Genomic DNA, 22,648 nt, shown 5'->3' on the forward strand with positions numbered 1-22,648 from the left:
ATTTGTTTCGCCGAGTTAAGACAAGGTTTTCCCTGGTCTTAATTTTGGCGCTGCCTCTTATTTACACTGCCCTTGTAAATAGGGGGCAGTGTCAACATCAATGGGTGTTGTGATGTAACGCCCACCGCAACACCCACTGCCCACCCATTTCACACTAAGCATAGCATGAAAGGGGGCCGTATTTACGTGGCAGCGTTATGCCACGTTACGTCGCTTAGCACTGCCTTGTAAATACAGTGAAGCCCCTATCACCCCAGAAACACCACTAAAAGTGATGTTTCCGTGGTGGTAGGGGCTTGTGAATATGCCCCACTGTGTGGAGTCTGTAGCTGTAAGTTTCACTCGATTGGGGCTACCTCCCTCATGCTCCTTGGCTCCTGGCTGCTGCTCCGTTCCTTGCTCCTCCATCTCCAAAATGGCAAACTGCTCAACAGCTAGTCCGGTTCAGGGTTTCATTCCAGTTTCTATCCATTTTTCATCATGGCTGTTTATACCTTGATTCCTTTCTGGTTTTCCAAATCCTTTGTGTTTCCTGTCATGTGATGTTTCATGTAATTTCCTTTCCTGTTCTTTTACAGTTAAAAAGCTTCAGTCTGATTGGAGGGTGTGTAAAACCATGGCTGAGTTTCTTTGCTTGTTTCCCTTCTTCCCCTTGCTAATCCTGACTCTTTATTCCTGAAGAATTCCACTATTGCATTCCAAGTATTTTTGTACAATGATGCATTAAGTAACTTAGGGGCATATCATCAACGGCCGCCATAATTATCGCTGGCCTTGTTTAGCGTGCAGAAAATTAACACCGCTTATCGCCGGATTCTATCGCCCGGTGAACGCACTATCAGCAACATGCATCGCTGAGGCGATAGAAATCCAGGCAAAAGCAGCGGAAAGTGTCAAAATCGCCGGAATTCCAGCGATAGAAAACAGCGTTAGGAAAAACCTTGTAGATAGGGAGACGTGGACTCAACATAACAATCCACCTCCCATTATAGATATGGCTTAGTAAGAGAAATAGCAGGTGTTACAAACTGGTGAAATACCCGGTTAGCGCTGATTTTAATATCGCTATGCGTGTTAGTGATACACGTGTAAATAGAGGGAAGCTGGGTTAGCGGTAATATCCCATGATGTTTCACGGGACACGCCTCCCTTGTATCTCATGAGCGATGCAAGGCGATGCGATGTTGAAGCCAGCGCTAATCCCATTGAACACGCATTAGCGTGCTCTTGTAAATAAAGCGATATTTTTATCTTTGCATTTCGTCTGAAAACGGACGCAAACGCAGCGATAAAAATATCGTTAGCCCTTCATGATATGCCCCTTAGTGTCTCAAGACCACCAAACTTGCAGATCCATAAGCCAGAGTACTTATTTTCTGTGTTCTGGTTTTCGGTATAGTGATTGATGGGCAGGACTGCTAGTCTGAATTTTTTATGCAGGCTTATCTAGCTATTGCAGTAGACTGTACACATATGGTTTGAACATAATTATGAATTTCAGCACCCAGATTACCGGCTGCCCTTCCTGGTGGAGCTTTGGGATAGGTAAAAGCATGTTTCCAATAATTTTCCTTGATAGCTTTGTTACTCAATTTGTTAATTTGATTTGGAATGTGCCAGTAATCAGAGCTCCCTATTTCTTGCAGAGTTTTTTTTTTTTAAAATTTTTTATTAAAGAAGAAAAAACAAATTACAAGGCAAAAAGGAACAGTATGCATGGACATGCGTTCACATAGGAGGACACCTAGGCACGATATCATACAACAGATCAATGGTACATATTGTGGGGAGGGGGCCAGTGGGGAAACAAATTTAAGGATAACAAAAAGCACATAATACAAGGAATGCCGGATCAGGGGGACAGAGGGACTTCGGGGCTGTCCACGAACGGAGGCGCACATAGATTTCCACGGTACGCGTTCCATTGGCTCCAGATACTATTCAATTTTCTAGGTTTGCCCCGCGCCACATACACAGTCTTTTCTCTGAACATACACCAGTCCATGTTCTCCTTCCACACCGACAACGTGGGCGGGCGCTGGGAACCCCACAGCTGCGCTACATCCCGTTTGGTAATCATATTCCCCAGGGACGCCCACTGCATCTGGACCACACTATAATCATTCGGCTCCCACACATTCAACAGGCACCGCCTGGCCTCGGGCTGCAGCACTACCCCCGTGACTCTACCCATCACTGCATGCACATTATTTCAGAACTGCACCACCTCCGGACACTCCCAAAGTATATAGAGGAAAGTACCAAGCATCCCACAACCACGCTTACATAACCCGTCCGAGGAATAACCCATGCGAATCAAGTACGGACCAGTGACATATACACGATGTAAGATTTTGAGCTGAACGAAACGGAGACGGGCAGGAATCGCGACTTCCTTAGGTGAGGATAATGCAGCTTGCCAATCCTCGTCGTCCAGCTCCAAACCATCGCTGGTCCAGACCTCCCTAAGACGCACTAAAAGATCCACTCGGGTGTTGATCAACTTCTTATATATCAGGGAAATGGTACTGTCGGGGACGTGGCCGTCAAGGAGCCTATCTTCAAGGGGGGAGGACTCGGGGACATCAGTACCCGCAGGGAGAACCGAACTCAAGGCATGGTGAATCTGTGTGTATCGGAAGAATTCCCTGTCACTCAATTCATATTCTGTCTTTAGTGCCGCAAAGGTCTTGATTTTGCCCTTGACCCAAAGATCGCCCACGCAGCTAATACCAATCATATCCCATTTTTCAAACCCTTTCGTTTTACAGAGACCGCCCAACCTTTCAGAAGCATACAAGGGGGTAGCACGAGTCAATCGAACTTCCCAACCCACAGATGCATTCGCAGCACGCCACACTCGTACAGCAATCTTAGTAGGTCCAGATAAATCCTTGCCCGCCGCCCTGGAGTAGAGCGCCCTCCTGTAGTCCCCGCCCGGTAGCAAATACTTATCCATCTCGAACGCCGGGTTAGGAGCAGGCGCATATGTCGCATGATTGATCGCACTCAGTTGCAAGGACCAATAGTAACGCCTAATATCCGGCAACGCTATACCCCCATCATACCAGGGAAGAGTGAGTTTAGCGAGGGAAATACGCGAATGTCCATCCCAAATTAACCATCTCTGCAGGCTCTCAATCTCTCTAAAGTAGCTCGCCGGAATAATATTGAACGTATTCTGAAGCACGTACAAAAATCTCGGCAGGGCCATCATTTTAAAAAGGGCTGCGCGCCCGAGCGGCGACAGCGGCAACCCGCGCCAGCGCTCAACGTCAAGTCTCAATCTTTGAGGGGGGGGCAGATTATGTGCGTAACGAGCCGCAGGGTCTAAAGATATAAAGATCCCCAGGTACTTAAAGCCCGTCGGAGAGACCCGAATGGGGCATCTGCGAGGCAAGGGAGGGGGACCGCCCGAGAGCACGTATACACAGGATTTAGCCCAGTTGATAACAAGGCCCGAATTTTTCCCAAATGAAGTGAGCACATCGAACAAAACATTCAGAGATTTTCGAGGGGACGTAAGGTACAATAAAATATCATCCGCGTAAAGTGAGACGCGATCCTCAAAGTCCGGGGACAACCGGATCCCCTTAAGCGAGGGCTCCCAACGCAACCAGGCAGCCAGCGGCTCAAGGGCAAGTGCGAAAAGCAGTGGTGACAACGGGCAGCCCTGTCGTGTGCCCCTCCCGAGAACAAAAGACGCTGAGACCCGACCATTCACAACCACCTGCGCCAGTGGCTCCGCATACAAAAGTTTCACCCAGCCGATGAACCCGGGGCCGAATCCGAATTTCACAAGAGCGGCCCAAAGATAAGGCCCTCAAGAGTATCGAAGGCCATCGTAGCATCCAAGGAAGCCAAGATGGCCGGTTCAGGAAGTGACGCCACCCTCGCGTGAACACCGTGCAAGCGTCGCAGGTTGAGCGCCGTGTTACGATGCGGGATAAAACCGGACTGATCCGGATGGACCAGGTCACTGATAACGTTCATCAGGCGGTTAGCTAATACCTTAGCCAGTATTTTCGGTTCAGCGTTTAAAAGCGAGATCGGTCTATAAGATGAACAGCGATCCCAAGGCCTCCCTCCCTTGTGAATCACTACAATAGTAGCAAGACGCTGGTCGCGTGTGAGGGAGCCAGAGTCGCGGGACTCCAGAAACATATCACGAAGATATGGAGCCAGTTTGTCCGGGCACAATTTATACAGTTCAATGGGCAGACCATTAGGGCCCATGGCCTTGCCAGAGCGAAGTGAACGAATAACCGTAGCCACCTCATCAGCCGACAGCACCGCATCCATCAGGTCTCTATCAGCCGCAGACAGGCAGGTCAAAGTAATATCGCGAAGCAACAAATGAGAGTCAGCCTCCGGTCTGTCAGAGACCGGAGCATACACAGTTCGGAAGTGGTCCACAAAGCATTCAACAATCGCAGCCGGGTCAGTCACGCACACTCCATCAAGGTTCTCAATTAAAGGAACTACACGGCTCGCCCTTTCTTTCTTGTCAAGCCACGCAATCAGTTTACCCGCCTTATCCCCAGCATCATACAGTCTGCCCAGCTGTTCCCTGCTCTTGACCTTCGCAGCATCAGTAACCAGGGCCCTATAATCTAATTGTTTGAGGCTGAGGGAATGAAGTTTGGCACGGGACACTCCACGCTCCAAGTCACTCTCCAGTGCGGTTATCTCCGCCTCCAGACGGACCACCTCTTCATGCTTACTTTTCTTGGCGGTGGCGATCCAAGATTAAGCCTGCCCACGTATAACAGTCTTAAACGCCTCCCACAACGATACAGCAGATGACACAGACCCCACATTTTCTAGAAAATAATGATCAAGGGATTTCACCAGTTCGGTACGGGTCTTGGGATTGCGAAGAAACCAGGGGTTTATAGGGGCGACCTGCCCCTCATTACTCATGTTAATATCCATGCTAAGCCAGACTGGGGAGTGGTCGGAAATGCCCCGAGAGAGGTGCCTCACCTCCCCAATGGAGGAGGACAGCGCCGCCGGCAACAGAATATAGTTGAGTCTGGACAGACTGCCGTGGGTTCCAGAGTGAAAGGTGTATTGTGCCTGATTCGGGTGTAGCAACCTCCAACAGTCCACCAGACCAAGTGTCCCCAGTAACCCACTTAACCAGGATTGTGTCTTGGGGAGATCCCTGGGGGGGTAGGGATCCATGTCACCGGAGACAACCGAATTGAAGTCTCCGCCTATCACCAAAATGCCCTCAGGGAGCCCCAGTACTACACGCCCAAGATCAGCAAAAGTCGAGGTCTGTAGACCCAGCGGAACATAGACAGTGACAAATGAGACCACCCTCCCCTCCCATCTACCAGTAAGAGCGGCATAGCGCCCCCTATCGTCAAGAAGCACATCATCGATTGCCAATGGGAGAGAGGACTTGACGAGGATACCCACACCCCTAGAACCAGAGGTGAAGCCAGAGTGTGCCACCAGACGATACCCTCGCCGATTCATGGCATGGCAGGTGTTCCCAACTAGATGCGTTTCCTGCAACAACACAATATCGGGGGAGAGGCGCCGCAGTAGCTGCAGCACCACACCCCGTTTTATCCTCTCCCCCAACCCATTGACATTCCAACACATTAGTTTCAGCCCACTAACCCCATCCCAAAAAAATGTGCAGAGTCCACCCCACAACGAACACAATGACCTAATCAAGAAGAAATACGATACGTTGCCTTGAAAGAAACCCACGAACACCCAAGAACCTCCCACCACCCCCCAATGAGAACCCGTTACAACGCCCCCCACCCTGCACCCCTGCGTTAGACGCAAAAGCCACCCCAACTTGCAGTGTGCCTGTCGCCCCATCGTTAAACTAGTCTACAAAAAGAAACCCCTGAGGATGGAAGAGTCCCACTCCCCCCGCCACCCTCGGGTACATAGCAATAGGACACAGTAATAGAATAAATATCGAACCCAGCCGAATAGTACGTGAATGTTCAGAAATCAGGAAACATAATGTCACTCTTGTTCCCACACGCCGCCCTCGGCTCCACCCGAATGCCCGGTGGAGTCAGTCTGTTTGGGGAGGGTATCCAGCCAGTCACTAACTCCATCAGGACGATCAAAGAAAAAAGTCCGGTCTTCATATTCGACACGCAGCCTGGTTGGAAAGAGCATTGCGTATTTCAGGCCCAAGTCTCTCAGCCTTCGTTTCACTCCCTGGAACCCCATCCTTTGTCTCTGAACCAGCTGCGTGAAGTCCGGGTAGAAACTCACCGTTGTGTTCTCGAATTTGACGAGGCCACTTACTCTCGAGGCCTGTAGGATGGTGTCTCTGTCCCTAAAATTGAAGATCCTGGCGATGATAGGTCTCGGCGTGGCGCCTGACTTCGGCTTTCCGCCCGGCACTCGATGGGCACGCTCCACAGCAAAGAATTTACTCAGGCCTGTGGGGGCCAGGTGATTCAAGACGATGTCCTCCACGAGAAGATCAGTTGCCGAGGCACCAGAGGTTTCAGGGACCCCGACAAGGCGTATGTTGTTGCGCCGGGCCCTATTTTCAAAATCCTCCAGGCGATGGACCATGAGATCGTTGGAGGAGCGCAAGCGTCCAACTTCCGTCTGCAGATCAGAGACATCGGTCGTGAGGCTAGAAGTCTTCAGGTCCAGAGACTTGACCCTTTCATTGGTCTTCGACAAATCAGCTCTGATCAAAGTAACATCAACTGCTACAGTGTCTATTTTGAGAGCGAGAGCCTCATATTGCTGACCAATTGAAGTCTGCATGTTGGCAATGGCGCCCATGACGTCATGCAAAGACAATTCGGCCAACGCAGTAGGGTCGTCAGTGGGGCCCTCAAAAGCTCGACTGGCACCACCGGGGGACCCCTTGGGTTGGGTATAGCGATCCATGACGTTGGTTTGAATCGGTACCCCGCGTAGAGGTGTTTTAGTCTTCCGCTTCTCGTTGTCAGGCCTAGTGGTCATGTTAAATGGTGAGCCCCGAGGGGGCCCGCGAGACCTGGTGAAAATGGCCGCTCACCCCCAGACCACTGCAATAACGAAGGTGGGCTGAAAGGGCAGAAGCAATAGCTCAGCCCAACACCCAAACACTCAGAATAGTTGGCATATAGTCAGGAGGCAGAGTTAGGCTGGACCCCGTGGGGGGAGCAAGGCAATCACGCAGTCGGAGAAGGCAGCGGCCCAGAAACGAAACCGAAAGTCAACTCAGGGCAACAGGGGAAACCCCTCAGGCCGCTGTTGTTCAATTACTCCCCGGTGTCTTGGTGTGCCAGCTCCCGGTGTCGCCGCAGGGCGGGCCTCCAAAACTCCGATCGGCGTATCTGCGGTTCCCGAAGTCCAAATGAAATTTTGAAAACGGCTAAGGTGTCAGCTGAGGTTCATCTGCAAGAACCCGTGGTCAAAGTCAGGATATGTTTCAGGATATATGCGGAGGGCAGCGAGGGACTCGGGAGCCCTGTGCTCACGCGGCCATCCTGGATGCGCGCGTAGCTCCTCCTGTGCTTGCAGAGTTTATCGAATATGCTGCAGCCACTCTACTTTCTTGCTTCCTCTGCACATTGTTTTATCAAAAAGTGATTTGAGTTAATTTCTAGTGTTGGGTTTATTCACAGATGAACCCAATGGAGAACTGGTTTTAATACAATTACAGCCTAAACACTAAAATGTCAAGTTGAACTTGTAGAGCTTCCATTGGAATCCGTGGGCTAAGATGAAAGACAGAATGAAGGCAGGTTTGTACAGTCTTGTTTATGGCCCCATATTTAGGCTTCATAGTTTGCTGACAATAGAAGTTTCAATTTATGGATCATCAAGCCTGGTCTTAGTGGGATTTCAGCTATATTGAATGTACAACAGGGGACAACACTCATACGTTTTCATAATGAGTGCTCTTTTTTCCCTTTGGTATGTCTAAGACATATTACAGTCAATGTGTATCCCCAATTAATTAAAGGAGTCAACATGTTTCAGAGGCATTCCATTTACTGAAAATGTTTTCTTTAGACCTATTTTTCAATTTATAATTATGAACTTGGTTTTGTTGATGTTGATCTTTTTTGAATTACACTAGTGCTTAAAACCCAGTAAACAAGGGATGCATCAACATCTCTATTCTTGGTAGGAGCATTGCATTGTCTGCAAAGAGACGTGGTATTGTTTTACCCACTATTATTGGGATTTCCAGGTTCAGCTCTGCAGAGAATTTTCTTTCACTGTTGATCTATAAGTTAAATAGCTTGGGGCCAATACACATCCTGGTCGGATTCCTGATTTTATCGGGAATTCGGATGTAAATTCTCCCATCTTGATACGTCGGACTTTTGCACTGATATTAAGATGGAGAGATTGCAGGGCAACAAGCAAGTTACCAGATACCCCTTGGTCTCCTAGACTCAACCATAACAATGATCTATTCATAAAATCAAAGCCTGATTTCAAATCAATGCAAGTCAAAGATTGTGTTCTTTATTTTCACATATTTATTACATATAAAATAGAGCCTAATGGCTTGGTCAACTGTTCAACCACCGCTTCTGAATCCGGCCTAAAGGTCATTTAAAATCAGGGCCTTTTTGATCCAGCCCTCCTATAAATTTTCAATGACACGTCAAATAGAGACATGACAGAAATGTCAGCTCTATACCTAATAATCCACAAGTACCGGACTGTGACGAGCAAACCAGGAAACCAGGAAATAGCCCTGGATAGATATAAAACAAAATAACCTAAACTCTTTAATACCTCTGACATTTCTAATGATTCAAAAACAGACATCTCATTAGTGCAAGAAACCCACCAGAGAAAAGTGAAATGTGACAAACTTACAAGAGACATGGTCGGCCACATAACATATGCATGAACTACGGAGAAAACAAACACCACCCAGACCACCTCTTTATCTAATAGGACTGAGGAGCCCGGGCACCAGCACCAGAATAGATTACTTTTTAACACTACCCACTTTGACAAGTCAGCTCCTGACAGCCATAACCTCACGGGGTGCGTCAAACCTTGAATTAATAAACCTCACAATTGATTTGGACAAACAGACCTCATTGTGGGCTCATGGTGAATGAATGCTGGGCTCACTGTGCCACTGGATTCAAGCTATCCTGGCCTATGAGGGGAGAAACCCCGAAACCGTTCCTAGAATGCTTGTTTTCGGTCCAGGGAGGACCTGGTTTGGCAGTTCGGTCTGGACTGTTCCCATGAGGTACAGGGTCAAGACTGACATGCTTATGGCCAGGTCTAAACTGGGGTATCATGGTGTCCATTAATTGTGTGCCTTTTGCTTTTTAGAAAGATGGCATTTATCTTCTCCTGGCGCTGTGTGTCTGCAGCCTGTCTACAATACCTATTTGAGGTAGGTGACAGTTTTACTTTATGAATTCCACCACAAAAAAGGGAGGTTAGGTGTGACTGAGGGCCCGATTACGATGGTGGTGGGCCACCACTGTCAGTGGTGGTCCTACTAACATCGGCCCCTGCAGGTCCAGCTGCCGCATTACGATGCAGCGGGCCGAGGTATCTTGAGGAGGGACTGTCCGCCTCACATCCGACAGGCTCAAGGAGCTAGTCGGACTGTCTGAGGGACAGTAATCCCTACGATAGGGTCCTCCCGCTATGAAAGTGCAGGCAGAATGTGACTTTGGGGGTTTCTAGCAGGCCCCTCTTCCCCTTGGACCTCTGCTATGAGGTCTGGGGGGACAAACTTCCCTGCACCGTGTGCAAGGCACCACATGGTGCCTGTCACAGGGTGCAGGGATGTCCACAAACATTCCTTTCAGCAGTGAGGCTTGTGCTGCAGCCCTTTTTTAGGGCCCCAGGACAAACCTCAATACTAAGAGGCATGTTTTGACTGCCTTCACGGCAGTTGGATCGTAATGTGCCTGGCAGGATCCGGACTGCCTGTCGACCGGTCCCATTCCCGCAATGATGATGTTCGGACACTCATCCGTTCGCCATCTTAATCAGCCCCTAAGTGGCCAGCCATATTCTGATGGGTCATCCTGGGCCGACTGGGAGGGAGGATCTGACACTTACACCTGAATAGGTTGTGTTCTGTCCCCACACAAAGGGCTGCATAACCCCATGGAGTCAGTCTGGAGTTAGAGCTGGGAGGGAGGACTTCTGTTCACTTCAAAGTCCCTCTTTGAAGTCACCCCCACCTCAAAGGGACAACTAGGTATAAGTGTTGGGTTTCTTACCCAAAAAATCAGTGCAATACTGATGACCTGTGAAGAACTCTGCCAGAAGGAAGAACAGCTGTGCTGCCATAAGGACTGCCACTCTGATAGACTGCTGTTCTTGAATTACTGCTTTTCTACCATGCTGCCCTGATGCCTGCTACCCTCTGCTCTGCTGAGGCAGGACTAAACCCATCTCACTTGAACCAAGAATGACTTCAAAGGCATGTTGGTTTGCCCCTGTTCTCGGGGACATCAAACACTTTTCATCAACCTGCAACAGCACCTGCACTTTGCTTGCTGAAAGTCTTGCCCTGTCAAGTGGTGTCAATCCAGTCATTGGTCCTTGGAAGTGGGTACAAAATGCTGCAGCTGCTAAAATCCTCACAATGATGTGGCTGAGCTGATCAGAGTTGACGCACCTCCATCCATGTCGAAGCATATCAGCTCCTGCGAGGATATAGTACATTGCTTCAAAGAATGGTCAACACCATTGCGCCGCTCACAACCAGTGTACCTCCATTTACGAGGCATCACTGCTGCTGTAGGATTGACGACATCACTTTGCCGACTCCTCGATGCATCACCTCCATTTCTGATGCATCCTCAACTTTGCGCAGCCCAGAATCAACGCATCACCTCCATCGTAAGGATCGACGATGATGAATTGCCTCATCTGCTCCCCAATTTGTCCTTGACACATTCAAACTCATTTGCAGTGGGCCAAGACGGTCCATGTATCCAACTTTTGCTCCATCGCGGTAGGCCTGACCTTTTCGATTTACCCTGGTCTAGTGCAACCAGATAGCACTGGTTGGCACTTTAAGCTTTTAGGCACTATATTTTCTTTAATTCCTTAAAAATGCATACCTCTGGATACTTACTGGATTTTTAACATTTTGGTCTTGATTTTTTTCATACAAATATACTCTATTTGTCTAACTTGGTGTGGAGTCTTTTTGTGGTGTTTTCACTGAGGAACTGTTTGAAGTCTTGCAGAAATACTTTACACATTTCATCTTAATTTGAGCCTGCCTGCTCTGTGCCAAACTACCAGAGGGAGATAACAGGTTGATTTCTGGTGTGTATCTGGTTCACCCTGATTAGGATTGTGGTTCCTGCTTGGACAGAGTGTATACCTCTGCCAGCCAGAAGCCTAATTTCTAACAAGAGAAGAATATAGCGGGAGCTTCCGTAAAGTCAGGCTGACCAACAATGCACCTTAGGCATATCCTCGAAATGGTGGGTCCAGGTCTTCACTCAGTTACCAGAGCCCTTTTGGCAGAACATTGTAAAAGTCCCTATGTTAAAAATTGGATTTCTGGTTGGCTAGGGCATGCACCTAAGTCAGGCAGAAGCCACCACTCTAGTCAGGGCAAGGGATTTACACGCTGAAGATAACCCCTACTCACCCTCTTGGTAGCTTGGCACGAGCAGTCAGGCTTATCCCAGAGGCAATGTGTAAAGAGTTTGCATAACACACACACACAACAGTGGCACACTAGGCACACCAGAAAAGGAACTCCACACAAGGGTATATAAAAAAGTAGACGTTGTATTACTCATAAACACATTAGATCATAATCACAAATATACACTGTGCTACCCGGCAGTAGGCAATACTTTACATGGGATTATATACATTAAGGGGCCAATCAGGCCACTGTCATCACCATTAGAATCACATAAGTAGTGAAATATGAACACAACCAGTAACCACGAGTATTAGGGCCCTGGATGTAGCTCAAACACATTACGCATGAATCATGAGCACAAACATCATAAGTACATCAGGCCCCTCTTAGGTATAATCATCACAGTTGAGGAGAACAACCAGTAATGACTGGTAATAGGTTACTGCACTTAGCACAACACATTATGCCTAAGCACCATTAGTGTAAAGAACAAGACACAAAAAGGGGGGGTATGCCCAAATCACCCTCCTATACATGGGCATGAAACATCTAAAGGATGAAAAGCAAAAAAGTATGAAGGGATCAATCTCTCATTTATTTACGTACAAGACACAATTAATTACCCTGAAGTTATCAATAGGTTTTACACTGACAAATACCAATGATTCAGTTAAATACACATGCCATTGGGCAGGTCTCTGGCACACCAAATAATTTACATAAATTAATCAAAAAACACAAACAATAATACATACAAATATAAATTTCACAAACAAACAAACAAATGTACATATAACCCATATAATTTCTTCAATACCCTAACAATTAAAAGTACTGGAGAAGAAGGAGCAGGACCATACAGCACTCACAAAGACTGTTAAGTTAGGTTCATTAATATAAGATGTCTTGGACTAGTATTGTGGATCTGTCAATACAAGATCATATATTCTGGGTTAATTCACACTCAACAGTATATAATGTTCAATATTTAGCAGCAGACTCCAAAATATGGATCCAAACCAAGTGGTAATCTTCCAATTCTTTATTTTGTATCCATAGACATAAAAAACTTCACAGCTCACACCGCCGACACGTGTTTCGTCTCGAAGAGACTTTTTCAAGGCAAGGATAATAAACGTAGAGACGTAGTCATGTGTGTGTCAGTCAATCGACCCGTATCCCTCAAATAGTAGTAAATCAGTGCTGCTTATAACATCAACCACCTAGACAAAGTTCCTCTCCCAATCGTTCAATAGGGTTGCATAATCTTCATATACTGACCAGCAATTATATTTTCTCAGAATTGTAAGGAGAAAACTTGGCCGAATCAGGCTACCACAAATCCCATACTGGATGTCAGCATCGCGTTAGGTATTAAAGTTCAATATTCTCAGTTTTAGTATGGACAACACTAGTCTTAAGTGGAGATTGTTCTTCTGTATTAAACGACATGCAATCCAAGACCCTGATAAGTCTCCTCGTAAGTCGATCGTCTGCGGACCTCCACTGCCGGCAGACGATCGACTTACAATTCTGAGAAAATATAATGGCTGGTCAGTATATGAAGATTATGCAACCCTATTGAACAATTGGGAGAGGAACTTTGTCTAGGTGGTTGATGTTATAAGCAGCACTGATTTTCTACTATTTGAGGGATAGGGGTCGATTTGCTGAGACACACACGACTACGTCTCTACGTTTATTATCCTTGCCTTGAAAAAGTCTCTTTGAGACGAAACACGTGTCGGCGGTGTGAGCTGTGAAGTTTTTTTTTGTCTATGGATACAAAATAAAGAATTGGAAGATTACCACTTGGTTTGGATCCATAATTTGGAGTCTGCTGCTAAATATTGAACATTATATACTGTTGAGTGTGAATTAACCCAGAATATATGATCTTGTATTGACAGATCCACAATACTAGTCCAAGATATCTTATATTAATGAACCTAACTTAACAGTCTTTGTGAGTGCTGTATGATCCTGCTCCTTCTTCTCTGATATTTGGCACCCTGTGCTGTTTGACACCCCCGGTGGTGGGTGTAAATCAGGCCTTAATAGCACCTCTTTGGAGTATATTGATACATCTTTTGTATAACATAGGCCACGTATAATAATTTTGTCAGGAGATGTATTAACACTATGTGCGGACTCTTTCTCTTTAGATAGGGAAACACTACCACCAATCCTCTTTGTAATACTTAATTAAAAGTACTAGTTTATACTCATAGGTTTGAGTGTTAGACAAAGAGATAGTCCTATTCACACATGAGGTATCACACCTCTCTATCTTTTCATTTTGTGCATACACAACCTTTAAACATGCTTATACTGATTGGACTCCTCAATTAGCTGTCGAAGCTGTCGCGTTTCAGACATCAATTTCTTCCGGCCTCCTCAGGACAAGGGTACAACAATATCTGGGTCACTTGAACAACTCTCGGAGTAAAAGTGGAGTCCACTTCCGCGAGTGTATACACCCTCAGCGTTCCAAGGTTCCCTTAGTGGATATTGTAACCTTAAAGTGCTCCAAGTACTCGTTTCGGATGATCGTTTAACATGGGTTTCCAGCAGGCCTTTCGCCTTAGTATCTGCCGTTATTGACACCGCCACTAAATCTGCTCCTATGTCTCAATGGTCGGTGGTGAGACATAGGAGCAGATTTAGTGGCGGAGTTGATAACGGCAGAGACTAAGGCAAAAGGACGGCTGACAATCCATGTTAAACGATCATCCGAAACGAGTACTCAGAGCACTTTAAGGTTACAATATCCACTATGGGATCCTTGGAACGCTGAGGGCGTATACACTCACGGAAGTGGACTTCACTTTTACTCCAAGAGTTGTTCGATATAAGTTGCTGCTGTGTAGCTTTAATATAACGGGGCCTGCTCAAAAAGTTTAAGTGAGTTGTGGTTATGGGCTATCTATTTCCTGTGGTAATACAGTGAAAAAGTGAGATATAATTTACAGTATTTGTTGAATAATATCACAGAGTTATTGTTCACTTAATCATGTCTAGATACTTGTATTGCATTGTCCTGAAGAGCCCAGGTTGCAATCAGTTATCAATGACTTAAGACCATTTGTTTGTAACTTTTTTACTTCTTTTGCCAGTGTCTGATTTATTCTTCAGACTTTTGAGGTTTTTGTGTGAATTAATCATCCTCCTTGGATTCATCGCAATTGGTTTGTAAAATACCAGTTCATAATTAATTTCCAATAGTACATGGATTTGACACTCTATGAAAAGATTTTCTGCTGTCTCTTCCTGATTTGTAAAGGAAATGATCTTATGGTTATTATTGGTGACAAATTGCTCAGCTGAGGTAATTTTGGTGATTATCTTTACTTTTGTTACAATTTACTAAGATAGTCTCCATTCAGCAGCGGCTCGTGCAAGTAAGATCTGTGGGTCCAGGTGGGGAGGATTTTGACAGCCGTTGACGATGGAAAAATAAACAAATAATTAATATTCCCTTTGTTGTTATCTGCTCACATCACCCCCAACCGGCCCCACTACTCTTACCTGCATGAGCCGCAACTATCCCCATCACTGCTGCGACCTCTTCTAGCTTTGATACAGCCTAACAGTTACAAAATTCTATTTCTGTGACTTAGCATTTGAGTGATCTTTCTACCACCTACTCTGTAGTACCCAATGTGATGTTGCAGGCCACTACATGTGATGAAATTTCTCGTGGTACTGACTTTTGAGCATCCATTTTGGGGGAGTCAAAAGTTGAGGTGGTGGCGGTAATTGCATAGAAGGTCTTGCACATAATTGCCATTAGTGACTGCACTGGTGGAATTGCAGCTATTGTAGGCTCTTGAGCCTTAAGACTTTTGGCAGGATTACTGATAGGAGAGAGTGAGCAGAAAAACAAGGGGAGACATCCACATCCACCACAATCATGTCATCTTCATGATTAAGAATGAGTTTATCTGCAGGGCCTTTTCCAATTCTACTACTGTTTTCCCCACAGAGGGTCCCTAAACCAATAGAGGATAGTATTGGAGACCATCTTGTGTTCTTTAAAATCAGAGTTAACAGGTGGATGTATGAAGGATAAGGGGTGATCTTTTGTATTATTACTGGGATTAGTGTAATTTAGAGGGCCTTGGTGACCTGATCGATGTCATAGCCAAAATCCCTTTCTGAATATTTCTTTACAAATGTTTCGATTGAATCATCAGTGGGGACTACTGGGGTGTTGTAGCTTATTTCCTCATCTAATGACTTCTTGACAGATTGCACATTAGAATCCTAAAGTTTCTTAATGTAAATGCTTAAATGCTTATAAGAGAGCAAGATTATTCAAATTTCACAGAGCCAAATATTAGGACCAGCTCAGCTTAAAATTTCTCACCCACTTGCCCCCTTGTTGCCCATGGGTACAAACACATTTATCATAACACACCTGGAAGAGGAGGAAACATCTGTCAGATTTTAAAGGAAATAAACCAGCACATTTCAAAAAGTTCTGCTCTCAGTACTACCTCAGAACTAAGGCCTTGGTGTTTACTGCTTGCTACCTGCTGCACTGGAATCCAGGATTTACAGTGGTGCTAAGAATCAGTGGTGTGTACCACTTTGTCCCTTTGCCCGGGTCTTACTCTCACCAACAGCTTGACTCAGCTGGGGTCTCTGTGCCTGCCCCTCTACTACTTTATTGCAGTAGACATTGGTTATATCAGATGCTATAGGTGTCCTACTGAATTGAATTTCCTTTTATCAGCTCGGTTATTTTAATCTTGGGCAACCCTGAAAAGCTTTTAAGGCAAAGTGTATTTTAATCTATTGGGATTTTAAAAAGTGTACCTGACTGTGTGCTTTGTATGGTAACATAACAGTGTGTTTCATAGTAGTCAATTTAAAATGTATTTTTTTGTAGTTAGACCTTGGGATAACAAGAAAATCTTAAGTGTACCAGACCCTTAAATTCCCTCTCCCCAAACCCCACCCGCTAGGATAACCTAACCTTTAATTTCACCCTTCACAACATGAACTGAGCACTTTACATCTATCATGGGCAGAGGAAGAATATTGTAATCACAAGGACTATTTTCATTTGAGCTCCAACAATCAATGATCAATTGCACATGAAGTCATGAAAGAAGCCCCTACTCTCCGGGTTGAAATGTTCAGGCACACTTATCCAGTATTTTCTGGAATAGTCCAAGCATTCTCTAGAAATCGTTAACAAAATTTAGAAATTGAAAATTTGCTTCCACTTCTTTGATGTATTCGCCTGCTAGAACACTTACGGTTGTTTCCAGAACTGACAACTTAGCTTTCTGTGAAGCAAACAATACAATGTTTTATGGCAAAGTGGGCATGTGTAGCTTTAAATGAATTGCGTTTTACTATCAATATCATACTGCCCAAAATATGAAAGCATTGACCTTTCTAAAATGGTGGTCTGTAATAGAAAATCATAAACTAATTATTGTACGAATGAAGCAAGATTAGTATTCATAAAGCATTAAATAGCCCTGTATGAACCAGTTATTTTTTCTACAGTGGTCTTAGACATTGATTAAGGGCATATGCTCCATTGCCTAGGCAACTGCTGCTTATTACAAATGAGTGAAATCATTTTGTTTGACATGTTTAATGCAGTAAAGTACAGCGTAAATTAAGGTTTGAGAAAGATTTGTGTTATTGTCCATAAATGTATCCAATAAAGATGCTCTAGCCATGTATGGAGCTCAATATAAGCATATCACATTATCATCGGAACCGATTGCTCAATGTCACCAGTTTCCAATTTCCACTTTATATCAAGTGACAATGTATGGTTAATTTGCTAGTGACAAACTGGCAGTTCCTCATCCCCGACCAACATGAGGTACATACGCATCAATTAGTGGTAGCCCGAGTTAGCAGCTATTATTCCTGACTGTGATACAGTTTAAAAGCTGCCAAAACCCTTTCTTGAGACATAAACCGATTATGAGATGTTCTGAGTAACTGATGAATAAACATGTACTAACTACACCTTAAAGAAACATGAGAAACAAACGTAAGAGAACTTAGTTACTGCATCGTAAACAGGAGCAGCTCCTATCGACTATAGGGCTTCACCCCGTTCGTTTTCTGCACCAAATATTTTGCTTTGAACTTCAATGTGATAAGCAATAAAAAAGAAAGAAACACACATACGCACTCTGTTCCCAGTCATTCTTAAGCAATCAAGACAATTGCTTAATCTCTGAAACATCGGTGCACTGTATGTTATGTGATGAAAGAAGATGGTCATTCACATCCTAATCCCTGGGCTGCAACTTGATTGCTGAGCTGACGATTTCACACCTCCAAGGTCAGTGATGTCATCTGCTCAGCAAAACAATAGACTCCTCTGCTAAGCTACTTCCTTTGATGACATTTTGTTAAAGTTAGCATCTGGCGCTGCAGCTGAAGCCCTGCAGCACCAGGGGTGTCACGTCAATCAAGGACTGGAGCTGCCCTCTCCACCCTTCCCCATCTCGTCACAGAGTGGCGTGGGATTGCTGACCCCACCCCACTTTGTGATGAGGAGGAGACGGGTGGGGTTCACGGATGCAGCTGTCATGCCCCGAGATCCCCGATGAGCTGTCCCTTTAAGAGAATTCCCTACATAAGCTTCCTGAGCCCTTGGAGCGACGCTTTACGTTCTTGCCTCAAGCTCCGTGCTCTCAGTTCCGCCTTGTTTTCTTGTTCCGGTTTTCCTGTTGATTCCTATCCGTCTGTTTACTGAGATCGGAGTTCCCTGATCTTCGTCGTTCCCGCGTTGGTTCAAGGCTACCTCTCCGATACCCTGAGGGCGCGTTTGCGCCTTCTTCCTCTGCCCCGCTAGACGGCCGGGATTGGTTCTCCGCCGTCCTGCCGGGCGCTGTATTCTTTGCACCCCTTCCTGTCCTTTGCCCCACCAGACCGCCGGGATTGGTTCTCCGCCGTCCGGCTGGGTTTCTTTGTCCTGCCCTCTCCACCTGCATTCCGCTACTCCGTCCGACGGCTGGGCTTGTTCTCCGCCGTCCGGCTGGGTTTCCTTGTCCTGCCCTCTCCACCTGCATTCCGCTGCTCCGTCCGACGGCCGGGCTTGTTCTCCGCCATCTGGCCGGGTGGTGTGGGTCTCCCCTTCCTTTTTTAGGTATTTAGGTTTTGTTATTATTTATGGTTTGGCACAACATCATTGGGCTGATCTAGTACTCCTCAATCACCATTAAGCCCATTATTTTCCATCATTTTCCCTAATTGACTTGGCTGTTTTACGGCTGCCCCTTTCATCATCCTTTACTGGTGCCAGTATCCATTCGTGTTTGGGGATACTTGCGTGGACGCTAATCAGGGTACAGGAGTCCAGTCCCATCACTTGAAGAAATACGGTAACAGCGCTGTGCGCTGCCTATTTGATTATCTAACATTGTGTAAGAAGTATAGTTTTCTAATTTATGTGTTTTCACATTATAGATGTTAATACACAGTATTGGAGTTGGCATTTGGAATACAATCAAGTGTGTTTTGATTACTACCTCCTATGGAAAATCTTGTACATCGATCCAAGTAAGAATATTGTGTTTAGGTGCTTTCATCACAGGTGTTTAGTTGAAGGAGAGCTGTCATTAATCTTGTTCTATCAATCCATTTATAGTTCAAGAAGAATTCCATACCTCATATACATCCGTTCAGAGGCTTAGACAAAACCTTGATGGTATGTAATATTGAGACAGGAAGCATAGAGACACATGATTATAAGACGCTATTGTTTCATAACGTGCCTATTTATTTCAGCTCTACATCCACCTGAAAAACCGTACTGTGTGTGCTACTATCAAGTAGAAGATTACAGTCAAGCTTTCTTTGTACCTTCCCCGCCTTTCCTTGTTTTGTCTCCCTGTTTTCCCCTGGCGAGCCTCTCGATACTCTAGTATTTGATAGAGTCGGAAGGCCGCAGGGGAGGACTGTGGAATTATCTTCGGATTCCTGATGCTCCTGCAGAACCTTCCTGGAAACCATTACAGCAGCAAGGAAGTTGAGCACTGTATTTTGCGCAGTGTATCAGCATGAGTTTTGATGACCCAATGCGCAAAATCCAGTTCACACCTTCCTGCGCTTCACTATGTGCACCAGTAATAAAAGAGAGCTTGGACAGACACTGGAGAACAGTGTGCGCTATCATGAGTGTAGGTAAACTATCACTTAAACAACTTAAGAGTGAAGCCAAAAAGAGGGGTCATTCTTGTTTTTTAAAAGAACCCTCACTCACCAACCTGGTTGGTGATTCATCATTGGGTTCCCACCAGAAAGGCCGAGTGCCTCCCTGTTGTGCTACAACTACAGCAGAGCTTTTTATTAATGTTTTGTGAGTGTGAAAAGTGATAGTGATAAAATAAAAAAAGCCTTGTTTCATCCAGAAAAAAGTTTATTAGTGGAAAATCAGGTACAGTTTAAATTAAAAACAGTGGGGTGCATGTTTTGGGCTGGATAAATTGACCAGCTACGTCCTGTTTGAGAAAAGGGGTGTGGTCAACATGTTTCTGCCTCCAATGTCCCTTAGTGAGGCATTCGTCAGGACCATATACCACGGCGGTATGCACATGCTAAGGCGCACCCTGACCTGTGGTAAAAAATACAGATGCAACTTATGGTTTTAACTGGGGCCCTCAGAATTCCTGAAAGCCAAAATGACTAAATAGTGTAGGGTAGCCTTACACCATGGGTCACTGTGGGGGGTGGTGGCTTGTAGTCACACGTACTCCAAATCCAGGCCCCTGTTCGACACCTGGATTCTCCAGTCTGATGGACCCCGGGGATGTTAGGTAAACTATGTCATTATAAGCCTGTCACACACCTCTTCAGTGCCTGTTCCAGTTAACTTAGTGGCGTCGTGTCAGTGTTACTGACCTTGTGTGCGTTCGACTGTGGGTTTGTGTGTATGTATCTTTGTGTGCTTGACCGTGTGTTAAAGTGTATCTGTGTGCATGTAATTAGAAAGCCTGTCTGAGGTATTTTCAAGTGGTTGATAAGGGCCAAGGCCTCGTGCTGGAGTGCCCCAAAGTGTAGTCCGTTTATGTAGATCATGGCAGTGGTCTCCGATACGGATTCCTTATCTCCCATTGCATCAATACAAGGCCCGTATGGAATGGGAGGCTTGGCTCATGCTCCCTCCGACCTGCATTGACTTTGATTCATGACAGCAAGGTCAGGGAGAAGGCCTGTGTGTGAAGTGGAGCCTGACAACCAGATTAAATCAGGAGAAACACAGCCATCACCTGCAATGTCTGGTGAGTGCATGCCTGTGTTTCGTTTAAAAAAACTTCGGATGGATTAAACACTGCATGGGTATTATGGCACACATTACAGTTTAACTCGGACCTGTAGGTGGGATGCCCAATTACTGGACTAAATGTTTGTATATCCTGCAAAACATTGTAAGGAAAAGGGGATAGACAATGCATCGCAGGGGAGTGAGTTGTGTGAAGTTTAAAATAATATTAATGACATTTTACAGATATTTACTTTAAACCTCCGAGATTTCACCAAGTACAGGTATGTGTTACTTTAAAAAGTTGCTGTTTTAGTATGTATAGCATCTGAGGAATGTTTGATATAGTCTGACCAGATAGCCTGAAATACTAAAGAAGGCCCTTCTCTTGCATTTGATGAGAAAAGGAATACACATTCTTTTACATTTCACAAAACAGGCCTATCTTTGTCCACCACTACTTGTTGAGGCAACCGGGAGCAGTACTATAAACATTGTACTTCATGAAATACTTGGTATGCATATATATTTGTAGCACTAGCAGTCATGAGACTATGCATAGCCTCTGCATGGATCGATCCTATTCCCCCTACTTTTCATAATTGGCTGGCTAAATTATTAACAACATACAATGTTGAGAAAGAGATATATGCACGGAAAGGGAAAAGGGGTAGGAAGTTGGGTAAGTTAATCTGGGGCCCTATTACAAGATGGAAAGAGAGTGAAATAGATTAAAAACCCCATTTGAATGAAATGAGAGTCAGTAACGATAGTACATATGGATATTGGGGGGGGGGGGGGAAAGAAGAAAAGTATTGTATTATAATGTCGGATATAAAAAATTAAGAGTAAATATAGGAGATCGAAGAAATGATATATAAGTATGAGTATGGAATACTGTAGAAAAATATTTCTCTATTTCTTTCTTTATGATTAGTCCTTAAGTAGGAGTTTGCTGTATTTGTACTTACTGTTTTCTATCCTAATGTGTTGCATTTTGTTTTTTGTAATAATGCCGTGCCCTTTACGTAACAAAAACTCTTAATAAAAAGATTTTTTTAAAAAATGAAATACTTGGTATGTGCACCAAACGTCTTACCATATGCTGAAAAAAGGAATTTCTTGATAAAATGTGCAGCAGCTGAACAAAATGTACTACGTGGATGTGTAATAATCAAGATGGGTCATGTAACTTTAACAATAGTTAGGTATATAATTCATAGAAATACAGATAGAGCTGTGCAAACGGGGTTCCGCAAACCAATTTATGATCAAGTGCAAGTTCTCCGTGGTACTGCCTCAGAGTATTAGTGTCAGAGGAAGGTGGTATACTCAGGAAATGTGGCCACATTAATGCAGTGGCAAATGTTTTTCATTGTTTCGACTTAAAATGTGGCAGGGTTGTGCTTGCAATAAAAAATAAGCACAAAATGAAATACAGAGCGGAGTAGCATCAGCAAGAATCTGCTCCCCATTGTTGATGGCACTGTAAATGTACGGTGCTTTGTAACTTTGAGGCACTTGCTGCTTTGAGCCTCACCACTTCTCAATCCCACCAGTCGCCACTGATTGAAAAAGCATGCAGATAACTGTAGAATAGATGAAATCATATCCATTTGAATAAGCTAGGTTCATATTTTATTAACCAGGTTCAATGTGTTTTAAAAAGTAAAATAATGTACTCGTGTGTTTAAAAGTTTCCTAATTCTCCTCATTGAAATAGTAATATGTGCAGAGAAGTAATAAAATCTAACACAATTTCAATGTTTTTGCGTGCCATATTGAAGGGCTTCATGCTG

Source organism: Lissotriton helveticus, chromosome 8, assembly GCF_964261635.1.
Source record: "Lissotriton helveticus chromosome 8, aLisHel1.1, whole genome shotgun sequence".
Classification (NCBI taxonomy): Eukaryota; Metazoa; Chordata; class Amphibia; order Caudata; family Salamandridae; genus Lissotriton; species Lissotriton helveticus.